The sequence below is a fragment of the Cyprinodon tularosa genome, unplaced genomic scaffold, assembly GCF_016077235.1.
Source record: "Cyprinodon tularosa strain WSP-4 unplaced genomic scaffold, ASM1607723v1 ctg1, whole genome shotgun sequence".
Taxonomy (NCBI): domain Eukaryota; kingdom Metazoa; phylum Chordata; class Actinopteri; order Cyprinodontiformes; family Cyprinodontidae; genus Cyprinodon; species Cyprinodon tularosa.
Window position 1 is genome coordinate 4,845,394 of NW_024037781.1, and position 22,397 is coordinate 4,867,790.

The following is a 22,397-nucleotide window of genomic DNA, read 5'->3' on the forward strand; positions in this document are numbered from 1 at the left end:
CTCCACTGTCCAAAATACCTGCATTGAGGATGTCAGGGGGGTGGGCTGGAGTGAAAGTGAAGTTCCCTAGATTCCAACCTCTTTACTTCCTCTCTCCATCAGTTGCAGGTTGTTTCCCTCTCCACTTGTGACAAGGGTGGTGTGATCACTGTGATTTAGGCCCGGCAGACGCTGGAAAACAAAGCAGTAAAGCATTTGTCAAACATCAAGAATGACTGATGTTCAGGAGATGAAAGTTATTAATTGATATACATCTATATAGTCTTTGCACTGCCAAAGAGTGTTATAAATCGTCAATAATTAACTGAAAAATAATCTACATACAACAATTGGTATAATATAGTGAGCATATCCTTACTATAAAACATCATTGACATAATATTAAGTTTGAGAATTTGGGAGCTACATATGTATGTTTTGTAATAGTAGCTTCTCTGTGTGGTACTACTCAGGGAAGTACAATCATCTTTAGGGTTATAAGGAAATCACCTCTATGTACACTGGTTGCTACCTTTTGTTCTACTTACTTAGGTCATCTTTGTCTGATATAAGATTAATTTTATACTATTAAAGATTTAAAATAAACAGAAAAAAAAAATTAAGGGGGCTTTAATTTTTTTGTTTTTTTTGTTTACTTTTTCCATGATTATATTATTAAAATATATGGAAATGTGCATATCTTCCCATGATTTAGGTTTAATATTTATAAAAATATATATATATATAAAAAGTCATACACTTTGTCTCTTGTTTTTTATTTAGGTCTGTCTTTTACAACTCATAACAACAATCTTAAACATAACCACCAGCAGAGGTTTTTCAGCATAAACACATTTATATTTTCCTTAAGCATAGTTGCAATTAGAGGCATTCATTTTATATAAGACTTTCATATTAGTTTTCATAAATTGCTCCATGTCTAAGTCATAAATCTTTTAGAGAACACTGTTTCCATCTCTGGTTTGAATGGCCTTTTAATGGATCTAACTCACAATGGCTCACCAGGGGAAAATATTGCTGCTGCAAAACTCTAATGAAATCAAGCTCCTTGTTTTGGCCAAACACTGGTCCACACCATCTAATATTGCTACATTCATCATACTGTACCTTTTTTGTGGAGTACATTTCAAAGGCTTCCAGCTCTTGAATGTCATTGAGAGGGAGAAAGTGACCAGCTGGGCTCCTGCCAATTTAATGTTGTATGAATTCATAGGTTCAGTAATGGATACTTTGGTTCTGGAGTGAATAACCTGTTCTCATGAGTATACATTTTCCAGTCATCTTCAGGGACAGAATAACTGGTCCCACACTCAAAATAGACATCAGACATTTTTTCAAAAATATGTTTTCTGCTATCTGTTGTGAATATATGGTGCCTGAGGGAGTATTAATACCTCTCAACCTTTCTGTTGCTGTGCTAATAATTTCCCATCCATGTAAGGACAACAAGGAGAAAGCAGTGTGTAAAAAAAAAAAAAAAGAAAAAAGAAAAAAAAGTGCATAACTCTCAAAGGGAAAGATGGTGGCAGCATCAAACTGTTGCAATCTTTTTATTTAGTAAGGACAAAGAATGTGTAATACTGTAGTTAATGATAAGATGATAATTGAAATCTGATGAATGGAGGGCAAACCTTAAAGTAAACCTATTGGAGGCTGCACAGCCTGGAGACTTAGGCTACGTTCACACAGCAGCCTGAAGTGACACAAAACCGATTTTTTTTTGCCCATATGTCACCTCTATCTGATCTTTTCATGACAGTTTGAACAAATCAGATTTAATTTTTTCTGTTGCGACCCAGGCCACTTGGCTTTGTGCTCCAGAATCCGATACGAATCTGACTTTTCAAATGCGACCTGTGTCTCAACAGCCAGGTCACATTCATCCAACTTGTATGCCATTAATACCCGACAAAGGTCACTATTCTGCATCTTGCTATGCAGAAGTGGCAAGCAAAACAACAACCATGGTGGACGATGATGGGGAGAGTAGTATTTATGTTTTACCATCTTGAAAAGAATTTGTTTATAAGGTTAGGTGAGATCATGTTTACTTTCGAAAACACAAAGCATGCTTACTTGTGATGTCATTACAACTACTACTGCGCAACGTTTAAAAAATATAAAAACCAACGCTGGTAAAAGTTGCGATTGCAAGGAAAAGGTTACATTAAGTTTATTTTTTTCCAAAACAAATAAAAAAAAACACATTGCATTTCCCTATAATCTCACAATTATTTAATGTATTAGTCAAAGATATGCCATTTTTATTGGTTCACCAAGATCCTTAAAAATGTCTCTTCCACAGTTCTGCTTCCACTATTTGCTGTTCTCCCATCTTGCCCCATCCAACTATCCCCATTTCCAACTCTAGCTGACTCATTCACTCAAATAATTTCTTTTTTCATTTTTTTTGAGGTGCCATTTTACTTTAGTTGTCTGTGAGTAGATGCCCACAGACTCAGTAAAAGCAACAAACTCTGAGCAAGAGCTATGTTACTCAGGGGAGACATCACTGGAAAGTCTTTGCGAGATGCTTTTACATATTATCTATAATGTTCCAAGCCAATCCATCCATCAAACTTTCTCTTTCAAGCTAACTTTATAGGAAATGATGAAAGCAAATGGAAACAGCAAAATTATGATAACGATCCACCTGTAAAATCTTGAATATTTCCTGCCAAACTGCTTAATGTAAACTCTTAGAAGAATATTCAAAACATCAAATGGTAATATTATCAATAGTTTGTGTCAGAATTAAGGGATATGGCAACATTGATCTTTTCTGAAAATAGTCTGATAATTAATTTCACTGAACAAATGTATTACATATTTTTTTTTGCAAATAAATGTTTCCAGACCAAAAAACACAAGGTAATTGATTATTTTCATTGTTGAAGTATTTAAATTTTTTTCTCTTCAGCACAAAATTAAACTATTCAAAGTGATAAATTTTGTATTTTTATTTTTTAGCATATTTTTGTACTAATAACTGTAGTTATAAAGAGGGATATTCATTTAGTTGTTTTAAGTTCATTTTTGTTCATTTAGAAATTTAAACAAATACAATTTTGACTTTATACAATTATTTTATCTTTTCTCAATATTTTATCTCAAAGCCCGAGAAAATAGAAAATGTATCTTTTTTTCTATTCATATTGAACAATATAGATGTACGCTTGATTAATTTGTAATTGTACAGGATGTATGAAAAACATTTATCCATGTTTACAGATTGACAAACGTATCTCATGTGATGGGGTAGATGCTTGGACAATACAACACTTTGCATTCGATGCAAAGCTGTTTTTTGATTGGGCAATCATTGTTGGCCTTACAATCGAGCCAAAGATTGCGTTTGTGTTTTACAGGCTTCTTATGAAACAGAGAATTTTTTTTCTTTTTTTGGGTAAGGACTCCACACCACCAAATTATTTTATTGTGAGCATGTATAGGTTTCCTACCTTTTTTTTTTTTAAGAAATGTCATTTTGAGTAGGCTGCCCAATATAAAAGCATTAATCTGTTTTACAGAAACTGACAAATAGAAGCTTTTCTTGTAATTGTGCTGCGGCTTGAAACACGGAACTTCTCTCTCGTACATCTGATATATAGAACAAATACATTTTTGACAAATGATAAAGCACAAAGCATCAATTTCTTAAAACTAGATGAGCAAGACATAAAGTATAACACAGCAAGAGTAAATTGTATCTCGTAAATTTCAAAGTAACAAGTAATGAATAGACAGATTTAGCACACATCCAGCATGGACTGCTGCACAGGACATGGTACGTATGCATGAAACAGGTTTGGATACAATACTCTGACAATAAGTCACATTGCCAACTAAGGAGTTTTCTAATTCCTTAATATTATTTTATGAAGGTTAAAGCTATTATGAAACAAAACATTTATAATATTATATACAATATATTAAGGGTTACCATGGCGGTGCTCCAAGACAGCGGCCAAGAACAGCTCCTCTCGACAATTTCACAAAATATGCTGCTTAAAATTATAGAAACTAGACATCGAACCTGTATCTATGATCGCCAACGCCTGCTGGAGCTATGGTCACAAAATATTTTAAATACAGACATTCTTTACTGTTTAAAAAGCTGCGGAGTGCTATGGACGGATATCAATAACACAAAGTGGAACATAACGGACGGAGAAAGAGATGCGTGAGATGGAGAAAATGAGGCTGCAGAGGGGGGCTAACTGCAAAGCTAATGAGAGATCCCCACAGACCTCTGCTTCCATCTATCCTGCTCTCCAACGTCCACTCATTGGAAAACAAAATGGATCATCTCCGACTGGAACTCTCTTCAAAAAGAGATATGTAACTGTAACATGCCTTGCACTGGTTAAGGGAGTTATAGATGTTACAAAATCATGTAAAAGAACAGATCTGAATGAAAATGGTCTATGTCAGTTTATTAAAAAGGTCTATGTCTGTTTATTAAAAAGGGTCATCCTTCAAATTAAATCACTGCTGTATTTTGTTATACCATGATTCGTAAACATTTTTGTGTTTTCTCAGCTGATTCTTGCACCTTTAGAACCCTCTTTTCTTTTTTTAACAACATGCTGTGGTAGTTGTGTCTAAAAATCAGTAAGTGGAGCAGATTTGTGTGTACCCACCCTATAATTTCAGTTTATTGACCATTTGGTTTATAAAGAGTGTTGTGGTTTTAATGTTTCTCTGGCTAAGATTCAGGACATTAGTTAGTTCATCTTTCTGAAACCTTGAAAGAAATAAAATTAACTGACTTTGTAAATATACCATATACCCAAAGAATGACTACAAAGGCTGCTTTTATTGGCTCTTAATCAGTCTGGATAGTTCTTAGACAATTAGAGTTGCCCATATAATTGTCTTTATAGACTTGTTCTCTAAATGGAAAAAAATCCCCCCTGGAGCTTATGCTCTTTCATTAATTTAAACTAAACAACGTGTGCAAAATGAATCAATCTGCATATAGTCTGAATCGCCACTGTGTCATCGTTGATGCTTGACTATTGATCTCACTGTAATTACATTTGCCTCCAACTCCCCTCAGCGGAGACAATTAGAGAGGACAGGTGACAGCGGGGAGCCATGTAAGCTCAATAAAAGACTCCCTCTATCACGTAATTAAAAATCATAGCATGCTCCGAATGAACGGAATCAAGGTGTCTTTGTCTTTCACCGACCTCTTCATTCAGGATCCCCAAGAGGAAATCGGCAAAATGTTAAACTTAACTCCGAGCTAATTGCTCAATATCCAGTCAGATAAAGTTGTTGTTGCCCCACCTGCTGTGAGATTAAAATTGTCCTTGCAGGTTTTTTTTTCTTTTTTTCCCTTAACGTCAGCTGATGACTCACAAAGGCCCTGAAGTTTTAGACGAAAGAGGTTTAAGGAAAAGGGCGCTTGTAAAGACAATTTGCAGGTATAACAGCTCCAGTCGACAGTGCTGCAAATCCAGTCATGTCTGAAAAAAGAATAGAAATCTCCAGCCTTTTCTCCATAATTAACAGCCATAGAGACCATAATGAAAATCAAATTTCACAGCACACCGAAGTGGGCTAACCTTCATGTGGCATGCATGCCTTGTGATTGATTGATTAATATCTCAATAAACCATCACAATTAATCTGATTCAGAAGATTGACATTCACCTCAATTGTATCCAATAACAAAAGGAATCTTTCTTATATACTTTAAGTATGTCAATAGATTCAATCTTGGTTTGTTTGACATCATCAGTCCTTTTGCACAAATACGTTTGCATTATGATCTTTTCAATATTGACTTTTAATGATTACTAAGTTACAATGTAGTATGTGCATGACAGACAGCACAACAAAGGGCTGCAAGGAGAAAATGTCAGCCCCTTCTCTGCAAACAGAGCAGAGCTTTTGAATTAGCGCAACACAGAAAACAGAGGGAGAAATCCGTGTCCAAATCTCCCTTCTTTTATTTGCCATCGCCGTACAGAGAGCATTTACTCCCTACAGTTGTTCCCTTATCTCCAACTCTCACTCATTCTTTTCTCTCAAACAGTGGAAGTGAAACAAATACCCCCCCCCCCCCATTTCATGAAAGCAGGTGCAGTAATTTGTGAGGAAGTCTTTTTATTCAGTGCCCCAGTTGCCCTCTTTCACTCTCTCTCTATTTGTCTGGTTGTGTGTGCTGCGTTCCGTAATAACACCAAGGGCAGTCAGATAAGATGTGCAGCAGCCGACTTCATATGGGAAACATGTTCCTATTGAGCTAACACAGAGACCAGGAACTCAAATTAGAAGTACGGGGGGGGAAAAAGGAGAATATGTGCAGATTTCATGATTCACATAACATTTATATATATATATATATATATATATATATATATATATATATATATATATATATATATATATATATATAACCGTGCTGTCAGTCATGTAAGCCCACGCATAGGAAGGAAAGGCAACCTTGGCTGATCTCATGTAATAAGGAAGACGTTCCGTTACTGAAGAGAAACAGATAAATCTTTCACTTATTTAATGATTTAAATATCCATCTTTTATTCTTTAAATTTTGTCTAGGTATCATGAGCTTGTTGTGCAACTTTACCAGCAGATTAGGAATATATGTAATAACTATAACTGGGAGTTATAGTTAATTAATAAGTAATTCAAATAAAGAGTAAAACCAGGTAATGATTATTAGTTCAATGATTATAACTGTAATCTGCTTACTCATAAAGGCTCTTTAGTCTTTTACCCAAGGTTGGACTTCTGGACCGGCTGTTAAAGTCTGGTTGTCTTCCTACCACTAGATTTAGTAATTAAGACTATGTTTATCAGCACAGTTATTAATCACCAACTAAAGCAAATTTTCTATGTTTCTTTAAGAGTTAACCAAAGGGGTGGATCTGACACAGAGTGATACATTTTCCCCGTATAAATAATTACACATCCACAGTCGAAATGTCTGTATCCTTATTGTATAATAATCCCTATTATATCATTATTGTTTCTAATAACCATGAAAATAATACATACTACTGGAAATAAGCACAAGGTTAATGAAAGGCTGGGTGTAAAGGAAACGGGGTGAAATGGATGTAAGAGTCTGTTCAGAGTCTTCAAGGAATATTCATGTTTTAAGGCTTGATTGGTTAATACATTTAGGGTGTTCTTTAACATAACAGGAGATAAATGTTAATAATATATGATGCAGAAATACTAAATGCTATCAAAACAGAGAAGCTTCATTCAGTTTTACAGTGAACAATGACTCAGAAATGCATTTTGCACTGGAGCTAAAATAAGTAAGCTCAAATGACATCAGAAGACAAAGCTACAAGATGGGGCGGAGCCAGGAAAAATGGCTTTAAAGGTTTGTGCTAAGATGTCTGCCCCCAAGTATACACGTGGCTGAAGATGAGGTAGCTTGAAGCTTTCAATGCTAGCCAACCAAACCTTGGCGCGTGAACTCTTTAGACAAAAGAAAACAAAATAGGAGCAAACCACACAGCGCCGAGTGCGGTCATGTCCCCTTTGATACTTTTTCTTGGTGGTTTTCTCAAGAAAACAAGTTCATTTTCTCATTATCTAAAAATGACGAAAGCCCAAAAAGGCAAAAGGCAAAGAATATATGAGCTATTTATTTCAGTACAGAATTTTATTTACAGTACAGCTTGCTCCTATTTCAAATATAAATTGATTAGGATACTACACTAAAAAAACTAAGAAACTAATGCCTTGCAAGGACCTAACTGTTGCTCTCGAGGATAAATTCACTTTACTATAACTCCCCTCCTCTAATTCAGCAATAAATCGAAATGAAACTAGCCAACCTAATAGAGTAAACTCAGATTGTTGACTTACCGCCCCTTACCTGTCCAGGTTCTGATTTAGCCGCACTGGGGTCTACTCTACAGCCCCTGTGTGGGAAGCATCCTACCAACAGGTGAAAGCAAATCAATAATCATTTCATCTCAGAAAAAAAAACTTCATGAAATCTTAAATTCAATGCTGGACTGTGATTAATTCTTTATCATCATGAAGTCTACAAAGCTGCAGCAGGAGCTTTGATAAAAATGAAAGAGAGATCATATTTCTAGTTTTTCTTCATGGCCCCCTTTTGAATCCGCAATAGAATTTAAATTTCTTTCTCTTAAGTCCTTAATAATTAAGCTCCATCATACATCAGAGTTCTGACAGTTCCACATTTTGTCAAGCAAGGACTTTGCTCCCAGACCTTAAATCTGTCGGTGGCATTTAGAGTTTCTGAAAGTAGAAAAGGAGGCAGGTCTTTACATTTGAAAGCTTCTCTCCTGTGGAACCAACTCCTGCTTTTAGACCCTAAGACAGACGCCATGTCTATTTTTAATAATAGACTTAAAACCTTCCTTTATGATACGGCCTATAGTTAAAGTGGCTTAATTTATTTGACATGCTCTTTGTAGTTATGTGGCTTATACCTTGGACTGCACATAATTTCAAATTATCCTTACTTTGCTGCTTTTTATGATACCACTAATAATACCATCTTTATTTTTCTCATTGAAAAATTTAAATTAAAATAAAATCATATTTTTCCCACGGTAACCAAAAAGGGAATAGACTGGGATGAGCCCCAAGGCTTACAGTTTATTTGTCTATCTTATACAAACATAGGAATCATTTACAAATTTTTTTTAAAAATCTATACAAAAACATAATTACAAACCACATAAAATCTTAGAGTGTAAATATAATAACTAAACTAATAAACCGCTAATGATAGTAATACTAGTTCAGAAGAAAGGAACGAACAAATTACATATTTTTATGCACTCCCTTATTTGGTGTATAGTTTGAGCAATAGATTTCTATTTAATTTTAAACTGGTATATATTTGGCCATTTTTTAGTTCCATATTGACCTCATTCCATGGTTTAACCCCAATAACAGAAATGCAAAATCTTTTCATAGTTGTTCAGATACCAAGTATTTTAAAGCTTGTTGTTTCCCTGAGGTTGTATCTACCCTCCCTTTCATAAAACATTTCCTGGATATGTTTAGATGACATGTTATAGTGTATCTTACACACAAACAGTGTAGTTTCATATTTAACAATGTCCTGCAATTTCAGTAGATTAGACTTTACAAATAGATAACTTAATTGTCACTTTGTATTCACAGATTGTATACAAAACCAAATTCCATTGCATACAGCATGTATGAATGTACACAATATAGGAGAAAAAGATTATTTTTTTTTAATAATGGTGCAAAAGGGCATTAATATGAAAAAGTTCAGTGAGGTACAAAAATGAATATGGTACAAAATGCAGTAGAACATTGAGTTGTGTCCTATTTATGTAACAGGATTATAACAGTTCAGCACATTGATAGTGTAAAATGATGTTGCGAGTGTGATACAGACTCCAGTTTAGAGTTCAACACTTCAACGGTCTGATGGCAGTGGGGAAAAAGCTGTTGCAGAACCTGCTGGCCCTGCAGCGGATGCTGATTTCTACCCTTTTCCCCTAACTTCTGCACAGACATTTAGGAATGGATGAAAGTTTGAACAGTACAAGATGTGGATGTAGCTATAATTGAAATAGTTCATTATGTTACTAGAGATGTATCAATATGTGGTGTTACTCTCCAACTTTGCGTTTCATTTATTTGAATCGCTTTGGCGGTGGTGACCTGGATTGAGCCATTGCTGCTAGTAGGACACAGAAATGACATCCTTTTAAGGAAAAGAATGTTAGAAAAACCCTTTTTAGAAAAAAAAATTGCCTCCACCCAAGTGAATCCAGCACCAGTGAAAATGCTGTGGCGTGTAGACCGGGCTCATTGTTGGAGTTGTGACACTGCTACAGAGAAAGGCCAAAACAGTCAGTCATGCACAGACAGCTCATGTGCTCCAAACACAGCAACGTGTCAAGAAAGAGCTACATAGAGGTTACAAAAGGACGTTAAGCCCCAATGTCATTGATTCCGAGGAGTATGCAGTTTGTATGTATACAGATACACAAAAGCCATTTTGAAATCTTTCCAACATGGCACATGGTTTAAAAAAAATCCTCATTTTTGGATTTCCAAAATTGTAGATAGTGTGGATACATCTCTCTCTGTTGCCATGGTTTTAATTAGTTTATTTTTAGAGATGATGAATTTGGTCCTGTCTTCAATTGATTAACAGTAAAATGGTAGACTGAAGTTTTTTTTCATATTCAGGAATGATTTGTCATAGAATAGGTCTCTGTGTTTGAATATTAAGTTGCGAATGGACTGCAGTTCAGTGAAGTTGCCTCTGATACCACATCCTGATTCTAGTTTCAAATGCAAATTGTACCCAGCATTTAAAATGCTGCTAGAGTTTTTTTTGTTTTAATTTTTGAAAATACCTAATAATAGTCGAAAATTATAAAATATGGCAATAAATTTACACTGTGATTAATACAGAAAAAGGAAAATATGTTTTTCATCATAAGATAAAAATAAGAGAAGCCCAAAAGCCTCATGTGTCTAGTTTAAAGAGTCCAGGTGAGTGCTTTTAGCTCCAGTTTGCTAGGCACGATTGTCAAAGTTTTTATGGTCGGTGCAGTCTCCCAATAAAACCTTTTATATTAGCACCTAAATGCAGTGCAGGGACGTCAACTTACTATGCCGATGTTACATCAGGCAGGACGGGGGATCATATCTGCCAGCCTGACAAAGCCTTATTGCCTTCACTTTCCACATGAATGCTTTCAGATGTGCTTGAGTTCAAAGTCTGAAGCCGCTGCCAGGAAATAAATTGTGTGAGAGTCACAGCACTGCAGATTTAGATTGTTCACCTCCGCTGTGGTTTAGATGTGGATTTTGTTTCCTTCTTTTTATTCTTAGCACTTTCATTATAATGTATGGCAAGTTTGAGTCAGTTCACGAAACCCCATTTTGCTTACTCATTAGTTGCATGAATATAAAGTTTGAAAAGTTCATACAGTAGGCTTGGCCATGACTAAGAAAAAATAATTGCCAAGCAGTTTTGTTACAGCTTGGTCTCACCGAATTATGACCATCACATTATTTGGTAGTGGCACATCATTTGAATGCATCTTATTCACACAGAATGAGGATGAAACCTCATTTTAAGACTTTCTTTCTTTGAAACCAGCTTTTAAAATAGGTGTTTATGGTTTAAGCAACTGTGCACAGACATTTACCTTGAATATGGCTGAACAATTTTTTGTAGTTTAGAACAAAATGTGTCATAAATGTGTCAAACTGACAGTGTTAAAAAGAAAAAAACAAAAAACATAAAACAATATGTGTTACCTTCAGTTTCTATCAATCAGAAAAAATGCAGTCATCTGATCCAAGGTAGATACTGCCACAGTTTTACCTAAAAAGATTTCAGAAGATCAGGGAAAATAGTCCAGCAAACTTTTTAACAGGCTCTTTATGATCTATGGAATTTTGTAGAAAAAAAATATATAAACAGAAAAAAAGGAACCTGAATTAAAATCAGCAAGTGTAAAAAATTTTCCCTCTCTCTATCAAGAAGTTTAATTTTTCTTGTTAAATGCTCCACTGATTAAGTTATTTATGTTAGTAACGTTTTGAATAATATCTATAAATGTAAATCTGTTTATTAAAGTTTGTTGGAGAAAAAAAAAAATGCATCATGGTGGTAGGTTTCTGTTTGGACACAATCCCAGAATTACACTGATTTGTTGAATAAAGCCAAGGTATAAGGCTTGGTGTAAAATTGTGGCTGTTTGAGAAGCTGATGTTTTCAACTATCACTGGGAGGAGATGTGTGAAAGAGAGGAATGGATTGGATTGCGAGGTAGGTTTCAGGTTGGTTCTAGGAAAAAAGTGTATACAGGAAACCATTATGAACAAGATAGATAAAAAAGTTAGACTTCCTCAAACAAATTGTTCAATCAGGCAGCCCTGAGCAGTCCTAAGCTATAGGTTGATGAGTCGATTAGAGGCTGGAGGGTTTGCAGCACAGCAAAGCAGCCCAATCTCTCTGTGGAGGTCTATGCTGGGTTGTCTTAATTCACACTTGTGCCAAAGGGTGAAAATGTGCACCAGTGCTGGTAAATCATAAATAACATTCAAGTCTTTAGAGTAATTAAGGATTACTTTAATTTTTATTTATACCATAACATAAGCAAGGTATTTAAATACTCCAGGTGATGTTTTGCCCTGGACATACAATTTTTAACAATATATTTTGTGCTGAAATCAGATTTTTATTAGGTATTAAATAAAATCAGTAAATGTGATTGTTATAACATGTGTACATATATTGATATAGTATATAATTTTTTTTAATCAGAACTTTTAACATAACAGAGCAGTTTTTTTTTTGTTTTTTTTTGATAAACCCTAAAAATATCAGTAATCATTCTATATAATTTATAAAGTATAATAGTACTATTATACTATTAAAGTATAATAGTATAAAATCGTATATTTATAAAATATATGCTTCCTAAATGTATGCATATGTATGCAAAGCCATATATATATTTAGTCTATGCCTTTAATAATTTTAAATCTTCTCCCAGCCAAGGTAAGTTCAGATATATGGGATGCTGGATTTGTGTACCACCTCTCACCTCTGCACCTGCTGTTTTTGGCTATTTGAGTAATAATGAAAGCCAGTTTGCTCTCAATCTTCCGGCTTCTCCGTGAGCCTGCATTTAGAACCTAATTTGTTCAATTTCCTCATGCAATCCCAATCTTTTTGACAAAGAGAACTGACAAGTGATATTGAAGGTTGTGTTGTTAATTGGGTGGAGAGATAAGGTAATGATTTATCAAATCCTGAGGAGATTTTTTTTCATTCATAATATTCATTCATCTGAAATATATTACCTTTTTTAATGTAACACTTTGTTAAAAAGGAACTTTGTGTGGAGATCACTAATGATATGCTTTTATATTTTGTCAAAATTATTTACGACCTGGGTAATCTTTTGGCTGTTGTTATGATACACCTTCCACCCTTTTAGAATAAAATATCTTGATGCATACTGCAGGAGTAATACCACCTGAAATCCTCCAACTACTTAAGATGGCTTCCAAACTGTTCATAACTTTGCATTCCTCTCTGCTCATGGGTGACTCAGGCAAACAATATTAAAGACGGACCGACTGCCTGCCTACTTGCCTGCCTGCTTTCCCGCCCCTGGGACAATCCAGCACATAACTGCAGGGTGTAAGATACTGTCAGGGAAAGCTTACATGGAGCACCACAACCAAGTGGCTGGCATACTGTGCAGGAACATCTGTGCAGAGTATGGGCTGGACACCCTAAGGTCAAAGTGGTAAACATCTCCAAATGACCTGGCCAAGGTCCTGTGGGACTTCCAGAGACAGACTGACAGAATGGTAATGGCGAAGAAACCTGACTTTGTGGTGGTGGAGTAGTGCAGAAAAGCTGTATATATGTATATATATATATATATATATATATATATCAGTATTGACTTACCAATAGAGGGCGCTAGGCCACCAACACCACCCACCCCATGACCTTGATTAAGACATAAACAAAACATATAAAAATTACATTAAGATGTGCAAGATAAATTTGTAATCTTTAATGACAAGTAAAGTTGTTTTAATGTTTTGTCAGAATGGTGATGTATTTCCGCCCTAGGCCGCAACAATCTTTGCCAATTTATTCTTGTTAAAAGTTGTACATGCACAGTAGCTCCTCTGCAATGCAGAGGTATAGGAGGGCTTGGGGCGAGGGTGGCAGGTACTGACATCACTGTTGTAGTGTGAGTGATTGACAGCTCGAGTCATGGGAGTGATATCCCCCAAAGCAAACTTACCAAAAGAGGGGGGTGGAGAAATTGTTTAGACCTGTTCAACCAAACAATAAAATTAATCAGCAGTCCAAAGACAAATGGAGACGGTACTCACTAACCCTTTTTCCAGGAACTGGTTTAGCTACAAGGCTTGGTTTATTGCATGCATTGAGGTTAACGCTTTATTCTGCTTTCATACTTCCTTTTCAAACTTCAGGATCTGACCCAGCATGGATAAAGACAGACAGGACTGAAAGTAAAGTATACAAAAAGTAAAGTATACATGAAATGTAGTTTTAATAGAGTGTTTTTATTATGTTTTTTGTTGTTAGTATTCATATAAATATATTGGTGTGATAACTTAGGATTTGTCTGATTGGTTTTTGGTGTAAGTCTATTTTGAATTTATAGGCCCCCTGGAGAAAACTCCACCAGCCGCCACTGATAAATGTGTGTGTAGGTGTGTGTGTTTTGTCCCTGAATTGATTAAAGATGTAATTCTGCAAATAAAGAGGGACTCTGGTGGAATGACAGTGTCCTGTTTTTAGGATTAGCCTTTTAAAACAAACATCCAATTAGAAGATTCAGATGACTGTGCCCCAGGGCTTGGCATGGCTCCAGCACATATGTGTTTGCATGCGCCTATGCAGAAGAAAGAGAATGCAGTGAGAGGAGCTGGGTTTGTGTTTTTATCTCCATTTCTGCACATGTGCTTCAATCTAAGGAGCTAAATCACTGTCAGTGATAACACTACCAGCCATGTCATTTGATTTTTTGTCCCTTTCAGTGTATGTGTGTGTATACATGTTCTTTTTCCATGCATGCAGCTGTGGTAGCTTGTGAAGCAGCTAATTCCAGAGTGTGTGTATGCATATGTCGTTTTTGTGTGTTAAATGCATAAATAGGGCACACTGCCAGCAGTGCACCACAGTGGAAGTCGCCGTGGCTGTGTTTGCCTTGGCTCCTTCCCTGTCGTAACTAATTAGGATGATGGTAGACGTGCGTGTGCGTGTGTTTATGTGTGTGTGAATGTGTGCGTGTATGTGGCCATATCATGTGCTTCTCTGCATAACTGTTTTTTTCCAAGTCTTATCACCTTCTTCACTCATCCACTCTATCACTTTTGCTCCCTTTTTAATCATGAAGGGAGTAAAGAAATAAACGCAAAGGCTTCAGAAAATAAACAAACTAATAATAGCTCAGGGAGCTTTGTCTGTTCTGAAAGACAGATGAAAAAAAAAAAAAAAGAATCGATAATGTGACATCATAGCAGCGCATGGAATTAAATTCTCCCACTAAATATAAATTTGGCTTGTTCATGACTCAAGGCATTTGCAAGGGATTAGCTATGGTGTTTTTCTTCACTGTTTAACTTTCCACATTACAAATTCACCAGCTTTGGGGATATATTCCGTAAGGCCCGCTAGCTGATACAAATTGTCGCAGATGCCAATCTAAGCTCGGCCTTGGATTTTTGAGGACAAGGACTCAAATTTTGTATACTATTGATAGGACATGTCATTAGTGTTTGTAGTTTTTGAAATGTAAAAATCTTCATTTCTGGTCAAGTGTTTTTGACTTTCTTCCCTTCAGCTGGATCAGAACTGGAGTGGGGAGTGGTGGCCTAGTGGTTAGGGCATAGAGCTTGGAATCCTGAGGTTCTGAGTGCAAGGCCCACTCCCACAGACAGCCACTCTGGCCCTCTGAGCAAGACCCTTAACCTCACACTTCTCCCCAGTCGTCCCCCGATGTCAGCCCACTGCTCCTCAGAGAGATAGGTTAAATGAAGAGGTCAATATCTCTAATGTGAGATCAATAAAGTTGTTTTTATAGCTAGATATATGCAATTACTTACCAATATTCTTTTTACACCTGTTAAATTAACAATTTTCAGAACAGCTATTAGTAGTGCCTTACTGAAGTTTAACTAGCAAACAGATTGGAAATTAAAGGGGGTTTAAGTGACTTTGAACATGGCAGGGTCAATGGTGCCAGATGGGCTGGATTCTGCATTTCAGAAACTGTTGATTTAGATTAATTAGCATGCAAAACCATAAGTTAAGATTATCGAAGATGGTGTACAGTAGTTCCACCAAGATATTCAGTGAGCCATGTTTGTTTTGTGAAAACAAAGATATCAGAAACATATAAAAAAGTGAAATAGGACCAGAAACCATCCATTCTGACCTTGCACATCTTTTTATAAGCAGACTTTATCATTTTCCAGTGGCTACTTTGAGCAAGACAACAATGAGTTTACTACTACAATAGCCCACCCACTCACAATCAAACAGAACAGGCGTTGTCAAGCCGGGTCCTATGATCTGGTATCCGGCATATTTTAGTTGTTTCTCTGCATTCACCTGAAAATAAATGAGTGATTACCAGGGCTCTGCAGCCCTTGATGACAGCTAAGGATTTTTTTCAATATGCTAGAAAAACTAAAGCACTGAAAATAAATGAGTCCATTGTACTAGTAAAGTCTGATTAAACACTAGATGATTATATTTGCTCATCTGTGCTATGAAGGGTCATTGTTGCAAATGTAAAGACTAGCTTGGACGTTTGATATTTAAAAATTTCTCAAAATTAGGGATGTATTGACGTTTTTGAATGACACTAAAGTTAAAAGAAAATAATAATAATAATACTAAAAAAAACTTTGATTTGACCTATCACTTGATGCTTTGAGCAAGTCAGCTGTGCATGATGACTTAGACTTTCCATGTGAAAATTTATCATAGATTTATTTCTGGAAAAAGATTTTAAATAAAAATGCAGCATCTGTTCTTTGCAGACCCTGCAATATCTCCATACTTCTCTAGCTAGTAACACATTCTCCATGAATGCATGCACACATAGGGTTTCTAACAGTGCATGGATATCAGTACAATAAGTGACAAAAGTCAGAGCGCGGTGTCAACACGCTGTGTCTCGCGAGAGCGCGTTTGTGTTCTTGCAGCAGCAGATTCAAGAAGCTGTAATGGCTAAATTGAGGTTGTAATGCAAGATTAACATATGCAAAAAAATTATAATAATTACAAATAAACTATCAATAATCATTTTTCAGCTGTAATTTTATTTGTGTAAAACTATATGAACACACCAGTAAATAGTTTTTTGTGCATTCACATTTAAATCAGATTTGAGTGAAAATCCTCTTCAGGTGAAGATTGGACTTACGAGTGTAATTTTTTTCTACATGGTCTTGCCTGATATGTCTTTTAGTGCAACTTCAAATTCAGTTTTTGTGTGTGCGATTTTTCTTTACAGCAGAACATTTTGGCATACAAGTTCAGATTTTTGTGGTACAAATTCTCACATTGCATTCTCAAGTTTTCACATTAAATTCACAAGTTCGTTCATTTTGGCACATATTTACCTTCATAGGTAACAGATGGCTAGCAGATGACCTGAACGACAAACTGACTAACTAAATAAATGTAAAAAAAAGATTTGATGTTTTTTCTTATATTTTTATTTCTGTTAGTACATTTTTTGTAACAAAAAATCTTGATGTGCTTGTGTGTTCTAGACTTAAATATTAATTACTTGCTGATACTAAATTAAATTCAGGTCAAAAATACTTTATTAATCCAAAAGAGAAATTAAATGTTGCAATAATGTTGAAATTATATATATATATATATATATATATATATATATATATATATATATATATATATATATATATATATATATATATATATATATATATATTAGTGCTGTCAATCGATTACATTTTTTAATCGTGATTAATCGCATCAATGCCTAAGTTAACTCGCGATTAATCGCATTTTAATCGCACATTTTTTTCCTGATTGAAAATCATTTAAATACTCTCGATGACATACAAAAAAATACATACAGGCTAGGTTTGTGCCAATGTTCTTTTTTTTTAATGAGAACAGGTCACAGATACTGATTTATGCCATAGAAACATATGGCAAGAAGATGGGGAGGCATGTAGCAAAAAATAACAAATATGTAGCCAAAAAAAAGGCCCTGAAAACAGGCTGATGTAAAAGACAGTCTTTACAGTTAATACAGTCTTTTGAACAAAGACAAGCATTTTACCCTACTGCTATAAAATGCAGTACAGTTAACATTAGATGTTAATTAACCAAGATAATAATGAACAATTTTCAATCAATACATCAAAATCAATAGACCGACATCACTAGATGGAGGTAGTCTATGCTCTAGAAAGTTACTTTTCAGACTCTTAACAAAAATGAGAACACACACAAAAGCACCCACCCGCCCTCACACACACACACACACGCGATACTGACCTGTGGCGTACACAGACGGCAAGAGTGCCGTAGCAGATTCCATTTCACCTCAGTAATCTGTTTTCTCAGCGTATTTCAGGTTGCTACTAGTTACCAGACACTCAACTTGTTTGTTGGTGGTGGGGCTTAAAGAAAAGGCACTAGCGTCACCCAGTGTATGAGCGTCTTTTTCCCTTGAGGAGCTCCGCTCTCGAAGCCTATGAGAAATGCATACACTGGGGGAAAATAGCCCCGCCTTCTCGCAGGCTGCAGCGGGATGTACTTGGAAAATTGTACCATAAAACCACATAGCGTTAATCTCACATTAAAAAAATTATCGCCGTTAAAATGGCCTCGCGTTAACGCGTTAATAACGCGATAATTTTGACAGCACTAATATATATATATATATATATATATATATATATATATATATATATATATATATATATATATTTATTTATTTATTTTTTTACCCATCTAGTTGTTATGTTTTGATAGCTGTAAGCAGGAAGAATCTTCTGTTTCGGTTTGTCTTGCACTGGAAGCCTCTGACTAAAGACACTGTTTTTTGTTTATAAATCTTCTTAAGAGGACACTCAATGTAATCTATAATGTCATTGATTTCATGAAAAATTTTTCTTTGTGAAATAATCTCTAGAGGTTCCAGATGGGTTCCAATAACAGAGCCTGACTTCTTTATTAGCTTGTTGAGTATTTTTAAGTCATTAGCTCTGGTGCTGTTACCCCGACAAATGATGGAGCATTGTATATGGAACAAAATTGGTCCCAAAAAGATTCAAAAAGCATACACCAAGATTTGTATTTTTAAAATGAGATCAACAAGCGTACAACAACACTCGTTAGTGTATATCTCATTTCACAAATGTGTATTATACAAAGTTTAAATGTGTACAGTACCTTGACATTTACAAATGTGTTAAGGGAAAAGTCCTGTCACATTCAGAATATAAACTTCTGAAAGTACTTTTAAGTATGAAATTATTGCATACTTTTCCATAAATACATTTTTTATTTAAGAATAATTTCATTTGAATGTGCTTTACCGGAGACATCCATGTTTGTCAAAGAACACTACTGCCACCGACCAATTTGTGATGTCACGGTGCGGTATTGGCTGTTGATCAAGTCTCAGCGCTGTAGCTGGTGATGTCACAATGCACTAGTATCCATGATGGCAACGACCAGTGCATAATGTGAAGCAGAGAGTAATGGATGAATAAATTACGTGTTTTTTCTGTGGCCAGAAGTTCAATGGCAAATCCTCCCTCTTCAAGCTGGAAATCCAAAAATCCCATGGTGGATTATGAATTGGAAAGGTGAAATAATTTTTTTTTTTTTTACTTTTATCCGATGTATTATAACACCCAAATGCCATGCACGTGGGCTTTGTCAGTTTAACTATACCTCTTGTGAATTTCAATGGTGAGGTGCTCTCGAAATCTTAAATAATTGTTGTTGATTGCAAATGTGTCTAGTAGCACCCATTGATTTTGATTGTAAAGTCGGGAGAATGGTGCTCGGCTTACCGCACCATGGCGTCACTGCTGGAAGATGTCAGGAGTGATGTGTTACTATATTTGGGCAAAAATGGCTGCTCCCAGACTCAGTGATTGCGATGGAAAATATTGTTTTAATTTTTTTACTGATTAATGCTAAATTAATTAAATCACCGCAAACCTATTCATTTTAAGTATAAATAATGACCCATTGGATATTCATTTTGCTTTAACAGTCTGTCAAATTCACACCATTCAAACTAACCAAGTAATAAAACAAAGAGAAAAATTAGTACACAGGTCTGCTTTACTGTACTTTCGACTTTTGAGATTTACTTACCACATGGTGTTTCCCAAATAGGGTGATACATTTTGAGGTTGGAGAAAAGCTGGGATATCTGATAAATGAGACATTGTTGCGTTCGATACGAAAACCTGGGATATCTAACGAGGAGTTATTTCTTTTTAAGTTAATTTTTAAACAAGTGTTGTAGTTGTTGATAGCTGTGGGCTTGAAGGATCTTCTTTATCGATCTGTCTTGCACTGGATCTACAGAAGCTTTGTTTTGTCTTAAAAATCTTCTGAAGGGGATGCCCATTTCTGTCAATAAAGTCCTTCACTTTCTGAAGAAGTTTTGTTTTTGAAAGAATTTTCAGAGGTTCTAGAGGAGTTCCTATAATAGACCCTGCCTTCTTTCTTAGATTGTTGAGCTTTTTTAAGTCATTAGCTGTAATACTGTGACCCCAGCAGATGATGGCAGAAGATATCACACTCTCCACAAAAGACTAATAGAAGATATGTAGCATCTTGTTGCAAATGTTAAAGAACCTAAGCTTCTTTAGTAAGGACAAACTGCTCTGTCCGTTCTTGTAGACGGCTTCAGAGTTGTGTCTCCAGTCTAGTTTATTATCCATTTGAACACCAAGGTATTTATACTCCATCTTCTCAACTTCTCCCATGATGTAAAGAGGATTCAACTTGTTCCTTTTTCTTCTAAAATCTACAATCATCTCTCTTGTTTTGTTGACATTCAGGATCAGGAGATTGCTTCTATACCATGCAAAAAATCTGTTCATTAACTCTCTAGGACCCTCAGGATGTGGGAAGTCTGTGCAACAGGTCTATAATCACCAGGGTCTGTTGGATAGGTCTTCTTTGCACTGGAACAAGGCAGGAGTTCTTCAACATCACTAGAATGGTCTCATTGGTCAGACGAGGTTTGAAGAGGTGCCATAGAATCCCACAAAACTGTTCTCTACTGGCCTTTGGGACTGTGGGGCTGATATCATCAGGACCTTGTGACTTATTAAAACTCAGTCTCTCGAGCTGTTTCTTCAGTTGACTTCCAGAGACAGATAGGTGAAAAGTTGAGGGAGCAGCACCATGTTCTGATTTAGCTGAAAACAGACTCAAAAGCAGGAGAGTCAATGGCAGAGGAGGGCAGGATGTCCATGTGACTGTGGGCAAGAGAGGGATTCTAACCTTATTCTTGAATTGAACCTATTGAAGAATGTATACAGTTCCAAATCCAGACTTTCTTCTATCTGATCATCCATCTGCTTGAAGCCTGTGATCTACTATCCCTGACCACACATCTCTGATATTGTTCTTAACCCCAAGTTCCTTCGGTGTACTCCTCTTTAATTTCCTGTTTACTAAGTGTAAGGTTTCAACAGCGCTTATAAGCAATTTGTAACTTCACTTTCCTTCAGTCAACCCTTTGTTTTTTGTGCCATTACCCAAAATGCTCCCAACATTCTTACAGGCTTACATTTTTCTTCAGCTATTCTGATGATCAGTATTTATTTCTTGATTGGTTATGTAGCAAACTTTTATGTCAAAATAGTCTATATGTCTTTAATCATTGCAAGTTCTCTTGTGGTGACTTTTCAGTAATGGCCTTTAACGAACCATTGTCATGAAAATTGAAGAAAAAATTCATAGACATCATAATTCTAAGGGTGTTTTTTTCTTTCTTTTTTTTTTTTGCATTTTTGGAGAAACTATTTCACTGCTCCTTCAAGTGTGCCCTGCCAATGTTCCCTTTGCCTGGAGTTAAGGGATGGGTCCAATGTAACCTTCTTAGTCCACCATTTCCTATGTGTCATTGCAAGCAGATTTGCCAAGCTTGGTCAGCAATGGCAGAAGATGGTGGGACAATTGTGGTTCAAACAGTCTATGCTATCTTCCTTTAATCAAAAATTCACTCTGGAGATCATTTTAGCTCAGTAAACAACTATGTAAAACTCATATATCTGTCCAGTTCATTAAGATCCCTTGTTGTTATTCAGCTGGAAGGATGTAGAACTTAGTTGTGACAACCTAGGTAATTATTACATCATTTCACTTACAAAATGTGCCTGACTTGATTTTTCCAAACTATTGCTCCATTGTGTGGTATATTTGTTTTTTACCATCCTAACAAGGTATTTTGGTATTCTACAAAAACAGTAACATCAAGAGAATATCTGAGTAAACGCTGGCAAAAGGAGAATGTTTCTTATAAAAATATTTTTTTTGGTTCTTGAAATGTTCCCTTATCCATCACATCCAGGAGCTTGTTTTATGACTGCAAAAAGAGAACTCAGTAACAGTCAGAACTCCGGTGCTTAGACTGCCAGTCAAGGGCTTTTCATTGAATTCGGTGACAGTTTTTCAGAACAATATGAGAAGGAAAAATTTATTTTTTATTGTCACAAGTGCATTTCAAGCCACAAGAACTCCTAATGGACTCTGAAGTCCAACTTCTTGGAAGGTAACTCTCTTATTGGGCAGGTTGTTATGATGGTAGGTCCAATATTTCCTCTTAGGGTTCACATTA